This window comes from Rutidosis leptorrhynchoides, chromosome 4 (genome assembly GCF_046630445.1).
Source record: "Rutidosis leptorrhynchoides isolate AG116_Rl617_1_P2 chromosome 4, CSIRO_AGI_Rlap_v1, whole genome shotgun sequence".
NCBI lineage: Eukaryota > Viridiplantae > Streptophyta > Magnoliopsida > Asterales > Asteraceae > Rutidosis > Rutidosis leptorrhynchoides.
The window spans coordinates 256,906,076-256,918,022 of record NC_092336.1 but is presented as its reverse complement, the minus strand read 5'-3'; positions in this window follow the sequence as shown (position 1 = coordinate 256,918,022).

Genomic DNA, 11,947 nt, shown 5'->3' with positions numbered 1-11,947 from the left:
AGTTGTCCACAATTAGATGTACAGAAATAAATCGATAAATATTATCTTGAATCAATCCACGACCCAGTGTATACGTATCTCAGTATTGATCACAACTCAAACTATATATATTTTGGAATCAACCTCAACCCTGTATAGCTAACTCCAACATTCACATATAGAGTGTCTATGGTTGTTCCGAAATATATATAGATGTGTCGACATGATAGGTCGAAACATTGTATACGTGTCTATGGTATCTCAAGATTACATAATATACAATACAAGTTGATTAAGTTATGGTTGGAATAGATTTGTTACCAATTTTCACGTAGCTAAAATGAGAAAAATTATCCAATCTTGTTTTACCCATAACTTCTTCATTTTAAATCCGTTTTGAGTGAATAAAATTGCTATGGTTTCATATTGAACTCTATTTTATGAATCTAAACAAAAAAAGTATAGGTTTCTAGTCAGAAAAATAAGTTACAAGTCGTTTTTGTAAAGGTAGTCATTTCAGTCGAAAGAACGACGTCTAGATGACCATTTTAGAAAACATACTTCCACTTTGAGTTTAACCATAATTTTTGGATATAGTTTCATGTTCATAATAAAAATCATTTTCTCAGAATAACAACTTTTAAATCAAAGTTTATCATAGTTTTTAATTAACTAACCCAAAACAGCCCGCGGTGTTACTACGACGGCGTAAATCCGGTTTTACGATGTTTTTCGTGTTTCCAGGTTTTAAATCATTAAGTTAGCATATCATATAGATATAGAACATGTGTTTAGTTGATTTTAAAAGTCAAGTTAGAAGGATTAACTTTTGTTTGCGAACAAGTTTAGAATTAACTAAACTATGTTCTAGTGATTACAAGTTTAAACCATCGAATAAGATAGCTTTATATGTATGAATCGAATGATGTTATGAACATCATTACTACCTTAAGTTCCTTGGATAAACCTACTGGAAAAGAGAAAAATGGATCTAGCTTCAATGGATCCTTGGATGGCTCGAAGTTCTTGAAGCAGAATCATGACACGAAAACAAGTTCAAGTAAGATCATCACTTGAAATAAGATTGTTATAGTTATAGAAATTGAACCAAAGTTTGAATATGATTATTACCTTGTATTAGAATGATAACCTACTGTAAGAAACAAAGATTTCTTGAGGTTGGATGATCACCTTACAAGATTGGAAGTGAGCTAGCAAACTTGAAAGTATTCTTGATTTTATGAAACTAGAACTTTTGGAATTTATGAAGAACACTTAGAACTTGAAGATAGAACTTGAGAGAGATCAATTAGATGAAGAAAATTGAAGAATGAAAGTGTTTGTAGGTGTTTTTGGTCGTTGGTGTATGGATTAGATATAAAGGATATGTTATTTTGTTTTCATGTAAATAAGTCATGAATGATTACTCATATTTTTGTAATTTTATGAGATATTTCATGCTAGTTGCCAAATGATGGTTCCCACATGTGTTAGGTGACTCACATGGGCTGCTAAGAGCTGATCATTGGAGTGTATATACCAATAGTACATACATCTAAAAGCTGTGTATTGTACGAGTACGAATACGGGTGCATACGAGTAGAATTGTTGATGAAACTGAACGAGGATGTAATTGTAAGCATTTTTGTTAAGTAGAAGTATTTTGATAAGTGTCTTGAAGTCTTTAAAAAGTGTATGAATACATATTAAAACACTACATGTATATACATTTTAACTGAGTCGTTAAGTCATCGTTAGTCGTTACATGTAAATGTTGTTTTGAAACCTTTAGGTTAACGATCTTGTTAAATGTTGTTAACCCAATGTTTATAATATCAAAAGAGATTTTAAATTATTATATTATCATGATATTATGATGTACGAATATCTCTTAATATGATATATATACATTAAATGTCGTTACAACGATAAACGTTACATATATGTCTCGTTTCAAAATCATTAAGTTAGTAGTCTTGTTTTTACATATGTAGTTCATTGTTAATATAATTAATGATATGTTTACTTATCATAATATCATGTTAACTATATATATAACCATATATATGTCATCATATAGTTTTTACAAGTTTTAACGTTCGTGAATCACCGGTCAACTTGGGTGGTCAATTGTCTATATGAAACCTATTTCAATTAATCAAGTCTTAACAAGTTTGATTGCTTAACATGTTGGAAACATTTAATCATGTAAATATCAATCTCAATTAATATATATAAACATGGAAAAGTTCGGGTCACTACAGTACCTACCCGTTAAATAAATTTCGTCCCGAAATTTTAAGCTGTTGAAGGTGTTGACGAATCTTCTGGAAATAGATGCGGGTATTTCTTCTTCATCTGATCTTCACGCTCCCAGGTGAACTCGGGTCCTCTACGAGCATTCCATCAAACCTTAACAATTGGTATCTTGTTTTGCTTAAGTCTTTTAACCTCACGATCCATTATTTCGACGGGTTCTTCGATGAATTGAAGTTTTTCGTTGATTTGGATTTCATCTAACGGAATAGTGTAACAACCCAAACCAAACCACGACAATTCCCGTTAAATTTCACAACATAAATTTTTTTTTCTGGTGCAGTTCATTTGCGCGGCGCGCCAGGTGGGTGCGCGGCGCGCCAAACCACCTGGACAGCCCGCTGTCCCCGGAAGTCAATTTAACGAAAATGTTTGACCCGTTCCCGACGTTTTTAGCCAAAACGCTTTTAACCATGAATTCATACATATAAAACTAACACGTTTAATTAATAAAATTAAGTTTACGAAGCGGGTCCCACATCGACCCATTTTACCACCTTAAGTACCAAAATACAATTTTCGACTTTAAGACTTTAATACAACACAAAGCCGAGCATGGCGATCGGGGATACGCTACCCAATCCTAAACGATCCAAAAGCAAGTCTCTAAAGCAAGCTATGAAAGTCTTCTAGTCCTCGCACTTACCCGAGCCACCAATCCACATGCGATCTATAAAAAGAGTCAACAACGAGAGGGTAAGCTAATGCTTAGTGAATGATAATATACTACATACATATATATGTATAAAATGAATACGCCACACAAAACAAATACCGCATACCAAAGCATCCAAGTATAAAGCGTCTACACTAAGCATACCGTACGATCTAAGCAACGAGCTAAAGAAACACAAAAGATAGTCCACCAACGACAAAGTAAACATCGCCAAATAGCTACACCCGGAGGGTTAGCTACAACACAACAACACATTAATATATATATATAACAATATAAACGAACAAGGTTAACCCCTTAACCTCAAACACACGAACATTGGCCGAACAACCCGAGCCTTGTGAATTCGCACAACCCGAAATTCACTTCTCAACCATAAGATGACCGAACAACCCGAGTCATCATGAATCCGCACTACCCGAGATTCATTACCTCCAATAAGGTGACCGAACAACCCGAGTCACCATGAATCCGCACTACCCGAGATTCATTTCACAATACTAAAACCCACGGTCACGGGATTATAAAGTCCACCACACAACCATATCAACCCTTCGCCATTAGGGTTATAACAACCAAATCACAACCAAGTGTGATAACGTGCACACAAACGTGTACTTCGCCAAAGATGGTCAACCAAGACGCACAAACGTGCCAATTGGACTCATACACAAGTCCTTCAAATCCACCTATATGTGAAGTGAGCTCTATAACCGAGAATCACTTCACCCGACCCGCACCCATCCTACACATACATATGCATATAGGATATTATCACTCACCTTGAAGTCTTGAAGAAGCTTCCAAGTGAATCCGCAACTTGCCAATGGAAGATACCTATTCCATTATCACAATTACAACAATACAATTAGGATTGATTTATAAACCACCCAATTCGACCCTTAGTGCAAATTCGACCCAAATGCACTTCCAAGTACAAACCGCGCCCAAAACTAATCAATAATCACTAACACGAGTGAGAATGGTCCTAATACATCCATTAAACCCGAACACAAGTGCCAAACACGTGTCATACCCATTTTGACACTTAAACCCTAATTTTGACCCATAAAGGTCAAAATCTCATCCTTTACAAGTTTTGACACCAAAACACATTTAACTTGGTTTAATACTTCAACTTAATCCATTTTAAGTTTATAAACCTCATTAAATCGCCAATCGGGTCATAGTCACCACCAAACCCTAATTTGACCCAAAGTCAAAGTTAGTCAACCAAACAACCTCCAATGGGTTCCAATACTTCCATAATCGCTAACTAAAGTGATTAAACTAAATTTCAAGTTCTAAACATGGCCAATTTGTTCACCAACCCAAAATCCACCAACAATTAACAATAAACCCGATTACTAGCATCACTAAACCCATTTCATCACCTAAAAGGGTATTACAACAAATTAACTCAAAACCCTAAATTGAATATCAAGTTAAACAAATGAAATTCGGAGTTTGAGCTTACCAATACCACCACAACGTAGCTAGGAACGAGGAGAACAACTTTAAAACCCGAGACTTTGATCGATTCGAGCTTCTTCTTCCCCAAAACCTCAAATCTCTCTCTAGACCTCTCTCTCACTCTAAGAATGGATGAGGATGAAGAATGGATGTGAAATGATCCAAAGTTGGATCTAAACCAACTGATAATGCCCACAAATCCGGCCCCATGTGAAATTACCCAAATACCCTTCATTTAAAATAAATAAAACAAGATAGGTTCTGTCAGCGCGTTTGCGCGGCGCGCGGCCGCTTTGCGCGGCGCGCAGATTGACAGATTCAGCTCTTTTCCAATTTTAATATATATAAATATTCAACGAAGCCCGATCTCATATGCCTTTAATAAACAAGTATACAAAATAAATATTCGGGTCTTACAACTCTCCCCCACTTAAACTCGATCACGTCCTCGTGATCCTCATCACTTAACCAAACAGACCTCACCCTACGGTCCTCGACATAAGTCTCAATCCGACTTCCTAAGCAATTCTTTCCAACGAATCGTCTTCCACAACTAAATCGTCACCCGCGACTTCTCAAGTCCACAATCCGAGCACTAAAACCATGCTCCTACCCTAACATCGGGAAAACTCAACTAATCTCGCACCGGGATGTCAATCCCTTAGCATACTAATACCGAGTACAACTCTAAAAGCAACCAAGTCTCAACCTAAGGTCAACGACCCGAAACAATGAAGACCGAACCAAAAGAATCCTTACGGATACCACCAATCACGAATCATCCATTGTAGTGCGCAATACGACCCATACGCAACTACCGTAACAACACAATCCACGGTTAGAAACCGATAGCGCCCAAAGCGGCTATGGGAACACAAATCCCAAGGTGTACGAAATCGTCCATCGTCACACCCGTAACAAACATGTGAGCGAAACACGGCTATCGCATCACTAATCATACCACGTGGTCCTCACGACCCCACCATCGACGCATAAAACGACCGATAGTTCCCACAACATGGTCCTTACGACCCCACCATTGGTGTATCAAACAACCAATAGATTACATCTCAACATGGCCGAAACAACCTGAGCCAAAACACATATGGAGGATGGTCGAAACAACCCGAACCTTAGTGAATTCGCACAACCCGAAATCCACCAACCCAATCCATATATCTTACAACGAAATGACCGCACAACCCGAGTCATCGTGAATACGCGCAAACCAATATTCACTACCACCGCCACATAGTATAACCGAGGATGGCCGTACAACCCGAGCCTTAGTGAATCCGAACCACCCGACATTCACTACCTCAAACTATGAGCCCAACCAACAGGGACAATCGTACTACCCGAAATATTGTGAATACGAACAACCCGATATTCACGTCCCACAACACAACTCTCTTGATGAAGTCAGCGGACCCCGAAGGTCATGCTCCACCAATCTCAATACCGGATGAAGTCAGCGGACCCGAAGATCATGCTTCACCGATCTCAACACCACGCTCATGACGAAGTCAGCGGACCCTAAAGATCATGCTCCATCAATCACGTACTCCCATGATGAAGTCAGCGGACCCTAAAGATCATGCTCCATCACGTAACCATACTATAATGAAGTCAGCGGACCCGAAAGTCATGCTTCATTAATCCACAATACTACGATGAAGTCAGCGGACCCCGAAGGTCATGCTTCATCAACCACATACCATAATCGAGCAAGAACCACCTATATCAAACATAGGTACCGAACAAGAATTCTCCAAAAGAGAACCCGACACACACCTTCCTTAACCGAAGGATTTCACCTTGCTCACCAAACACGTCCATTATCTCTCAACGAGATTTACCACATTACCACCTCGGTGGTAATTCCAATCCAAACCATAAGTACAATTTATCCGAAATCGTACCCTACCACAAATCGACCAAAACTAGGTCTCGACAAAAATTTCCGGATCTACCAAAAGCATCATCCGAAATATCACACTAAAACTTCCTCGTGCGGGAGTGCGACTCCCCCACTTGGAACCACGTTCCTATCTCACAACTCGTACAACCGTACAATGCTACCAAAGGTAGACTTTACCGACGATTGGGTACACATGACCCATCACTACACCTTGCTCCAACCTTGAGCATACAAAGGATTTCAATCAATCCTTAAACACTTCGAACGAAAAGTGTAGCACGATTACACAAACCATACCCTCGCAATTATCCAATTGCTTTAGTTTGTCAAGTTTCACTTAGTCACTCATGTACCTAAGGGTTTCTCCCGGGACCCTAAGTACAATGTAACCACAACACAATCGGAGTCGACACCACGCTAGTAGGTATAAAAGAGGCACCTAATGTCGCGTCATAAAGACTCCATTACCAACATACGTCAAGATTTTAAACACTCGATCTCAAAGGTTCCAATCACCCGACGAACCCCATGGTTCATCACTTCAACACAGAAGCGAACACGCGCTTAACAATCGAACACCAAATCCATTTCCGTGGCTTGGTAGTAACATTTCCCAAATACTAAGGAATGCTTGGTTGCACCAAGTCTTACGCCCTTCGTCCCAAAAATCAAACATCGTCACAGGGTACTTCCATTAGGAACGTCACCCTTAACAATAACATGCACAACACAATGCATCTAACAAATCCGAACCTAAACGCCACATAAATAAATATTCAAAAGAAATATTTATTAAAACGAAACGTACCTCAACGTCTCCTTGCGGCATTCGCCGCCGCCAACTCGGGACAATCCGGCTTGCGATGTCCCTCTTTATGACAATAGTAGCACATTCCGCCTTCACTTCTCGGCATCGTGCATTCCCACAACTTGTGACCCCTAACGCCACAATTGAAACACCTAGGTGCACGAGAATCCACCGCGCCCTTTACCACATTACTCGTACTCGCACTCGGACCCTTAGTCCTCTTACTCGGAGCACCATAAGAAATAACCCTTCTCTCACTTGAAGGTTCGCCCTTTTTCGATCGCGTATAAGACTCGAAACCTCTAGCCACCGCAAATAACTCCGCAAACGACTTCGCGTAACCCCGGCTAATTTTGCTTTTCAAGTCATCGCTCAAAGTTCGATAGAAATCCTCCATCAACAAACGATCGTTCCCCAAATATTCCGGGCAAAAACGAGCCTTCGACATAAAAGTCGTCTTTAAAGTATTCAAGTCCATAGAACCCTGTTGCAAATTTCGCAACTCACAACGCAATTCCGATAAATCGGCTGAAGTTCGGAACTCCTCGAAGAATTCCTCCTTAAATTCGTCCCACGATAACGTCATAAACGTTTCACCACCGACAAGATCAATCTTGCCATCCAACCAATCCTTCGCCCTACCCCGCAACAAACTAGTAGCGAGTCTCGTCTTTTTCTCGGGAGGGCATTCCATAGTACGAAAACACCCTTCGACATCCGAAACCCAAGTCGTACTCACCAAAGGATCCGGTTTCCCATCATACATCGGGGGTCTAGTCCTCATGAAGCTCTTAAGACAACGCTCCATTTCACCCCTATTTTGGAATTCGGAATACTTCCCATCAATTTCTTCTCGAAACGCTCTCATTTGCTCCGCAACGACGGCCGTAACTCTAGCGTTAAATTCCGTGTCGTTCGTCTCGGTCTCATTTCGCGTCGTCATTCTAAAGAATGCAAAACGATTAGTCCACGCACGTATAAAACGACACGCACAACACCCTCCCATCTTGCTAAACACTCGTCGTACATCACTTGTTAGACACGATTTGCACCCGTAATAAGGTCTGCAAGTTCTTATTACGCACGCACGCCGCATCGACTCGTTAGTACAACGACCGCCTCGCTCGATGCTATAAACAAACACAAACAAAATTCTACGCGATAGAAGCACACGCGAGAATTACACCACAACACAAATAATATATTAATAATATCCGCATTACTAATATAAACGTTAGTCGACCTATAAACAATGCACTAACTAAACCCGTTCCTGACCCGTAATCCTACAAGTCCCGCAACAAATTAAGCACACACAAAAGTCTAAGTCTAGGCACCTATCTCAAGTCACCTAAATCCCTTTGACCATGCTCTGATACCACTTGTAACAACCCAAACCAAACCACGACAATTCCCGTTAAATTTCACAACATAAAAAAAAATTTCTGGTGCAGTTCATTTGCGCGGCGCGCCAGGTGGGTGCGCGGCGCGCCAAACCACCTGGACAGCCCGCTGTCCCCGGAAGTCAATTTAACGAAAATGTTTGACCCGTTCCCGACGTTTTTAGCCAAAACGCTTTTAACCATGAATTCATACATATAAAACTAACACGTTTAATTAATAAAATTAAGTTTACGAAGCGGGTCCCACATCGACCCATTTTACCACCTTAAGTACCAAAATACAATTTTCGACTTTAAGACTTTAATACAACACAAAGCCGAGCATGGCGATCGGGGATACGCTACCCAATCCTAAACGATCCAAAAGCAAGTCTCTAAAGCAAGCTATGAAAGTCTTCTAGTCCTCGCACTTACCCGAGCCACCAATCCACATGCGATCTATAAAAAGAGTCAACAACGAGAGGGTAAGCTAATGCTTAGTGAATGATAATATACTACATACATATATATGTATAAAATGAATACGCCACACAAAACAAATACCGCATACCGAAGCATCCAAGTATAAAGCGTCTACACTAAGCATACCGTACGATCTAAGCAACGAGCTAAAGAAACACAAAAGATAGTCCACCAACGACAAAGTAAACATCGCCAAATAGCTACACCCGGAGGGTTAGCTACAACACAACAACACATTAATATATATATATAACAATATAAACGAACAAGGTTAACCCCTTAACCTCAAACACACGAACATTGGCCGAACAACCCGAGCCTTGTGAATTCGCACAACCCGAAATTCACTTCTCAACCATAAGATGACCGAACAACCCGAGTCATCATGAATCCGCACTACCCGAGATTCATTACCTCCAATAAGGTGACCGAACAACCCGAGTCACCATGAATCCGCACTACCCGAGATTCATTTCACAGTACTAAAACCCACGGTCACGGGATTATAAAGTCCACCACACAACCATATCAACCCTTCGCCATTAGGGTTATAACAACCAAATCACAACCAAGTGTGATAACGTGCACACAAACGTGTACTTCGCCAAAGATGGTCAACCAAGACGCACAAACGTGCCAATTGGACTCATACACAAGTCCTTCAAATCCACCTATATGTGAAGTGAGCTCTATAACCGAGAATCACTTCACCCGACCCGCACCAATCCTACACATACATATGCATATAGGATATTATCACTCACCTTGAAGTCTTGAAGAAGCTTCCAAGTGAATCCGCAACTTGCCAATGGAAGATACCTATTCCATTATCACAATTACAACAATACAATTAGGATGGATTTATAAACCACCCAATTCGACCCTTAGTGCAAATTCGACCCAAATGCACTTCCAAGTACAAACCGCGCCCAAAACTAATCAATAATCACTAACACGAGTGAGAATGGTCCTAATACATCCATTAAACCTGAACACAAGTGCCAAACACGTGTCATACCCATTTTGACACTTAAACCCTAATTTTGACCCATAAAGGTCAAAATCTCATCCTTTACAAGTTTTGACACCAAAACACATTTAACTTGGTTTAATACTTCAACTTAATCCATTTTAAGTTTATAAACCTCATTAAATCGCCAATCGGGTCATAGTCACCACCAAACCCTAATTTGACCCAAAGTCAAAGTTAGTCAACCAAACAACCTCCAATGGGTTCCAATACTTCCATAATCGCTAACTAAAGTGATTAAACTAAATTTCAAGTTCTAAACATGGCCAATTTGTTCACCAACCCAAAATCCACCAACAATTAACAATAAACCCGATTACTAGCATCACTAAACCCATTTCATCACCTAAAAGGGTATTACAACAAATTAACTCAAAACCCTAAATTGAATATCAAGTTAAACAAATGAAATTCGGAGTTTGAGCTTACCAATACCACCACAACGTAGCTAGGAACGAGGAGAACAACTTTAAAACCCGAGACTTTGATCGATTCGAGCTTCTTCTTCCCCAAAACCTCAAATCTCTCTCTAGACCTCTCTCTCACTCTAAGAATGGATGAGGATGAAGAATGGATGTGAAATGATCCAAAGTTGGATCTAAACCAACTGATAATGCCCACAAATCCGGCCCCATGTGAAATTACCCAAATACCCTTCATTTAAAATAAATAAAACAAGATAGGTTCTGTCAGCGCCGCGCGCCGCGCAGATTGACAGATTCAGCTCTTTTCCAATTTTAATATATATAAATATTCAACGAAGCCCAATCTCATATGCCTTTAATAAACAAGTATACAAAATAAATATTCGGGTCTTACAAATAGTGAGATCTTCTTTAGCAAAACATTTCTTCAAATTCGAGACGTGGAAAGTGTTATGTACAGCCGCGAGTTGTTGAGGTAACTCAAGTCGGTAAGCTACTGGTCCGACACGATCAATAATCTTGAATGGTCCAATATACCTTGGATTTAATTTCCCTCGTTTACCAAATCGAACAACGCCTTTCCAAGGTGCAACTTTAAGCATGACCATCTCTCCAATTTCAAATTCTATATCTTTTCTTTTAATGTCAGCGTAGCTCTTTTGTCGACTTTGGGCGGTTTTCAACCGTTGTTGAATTTGGATGATCTTCTCGGTAGTTTCTTGTATAATCTCTGGACCCGTAATCTGTCTATCCCCCACTTCACTCCAACAAATCGGAGACCTGCACTTTCTACCATAAAGTGCTTCAAACGGCGCCATCTCAATGCTTGAATGGTAGCTGTTGTTGTAGGAAAATTCTGCTAACGGTAGATGTCGATCCCAACTGTTTCCGAAATCAATAACACATGCTCGTAGCATGTCTTCAAGCGTTTGTATCGTCCTTTCGCTCTGCCCATCAGTTTGTGGATGATAGGCAGTACTCATGTCTAGACGAGTTCCTAATGCTTGCTGTAATGTCTGCCAGAATCTTGAAATAAATCTACCATCCCTATCAGAGATAATAGAGATTGGTATTCCATGTCTGGAGACTACTTCCTTCAAATACAGTCGTGCTAACTTCTCCATCTTGTCATCTTCTCTTATTGGCAGGAAGTGTGCTGATTTGGTGAGACGATCAACTATTACCCAAATAGTATCAAAACTACTTGCAGTCCTTGGCAATTTAGTAATGAAATCCATGGTAATGTTTTCCCATTTCCATTCCGGGATTTCGGGTTGTTGAAGTAGACCTGATGGTTTCTGATGCTCAGCTTTGACTTTGGAACACGTCAAACATTCTCCTACGTATTTAGCAACATCGGCTTTCATACCTGGCCACCAAAAATGTTTCTTGAGATCCTTGTACATCTTCCCCGTTCCAGGATGTATTGAGTATCTGGTTTTATGAGCTTCTCT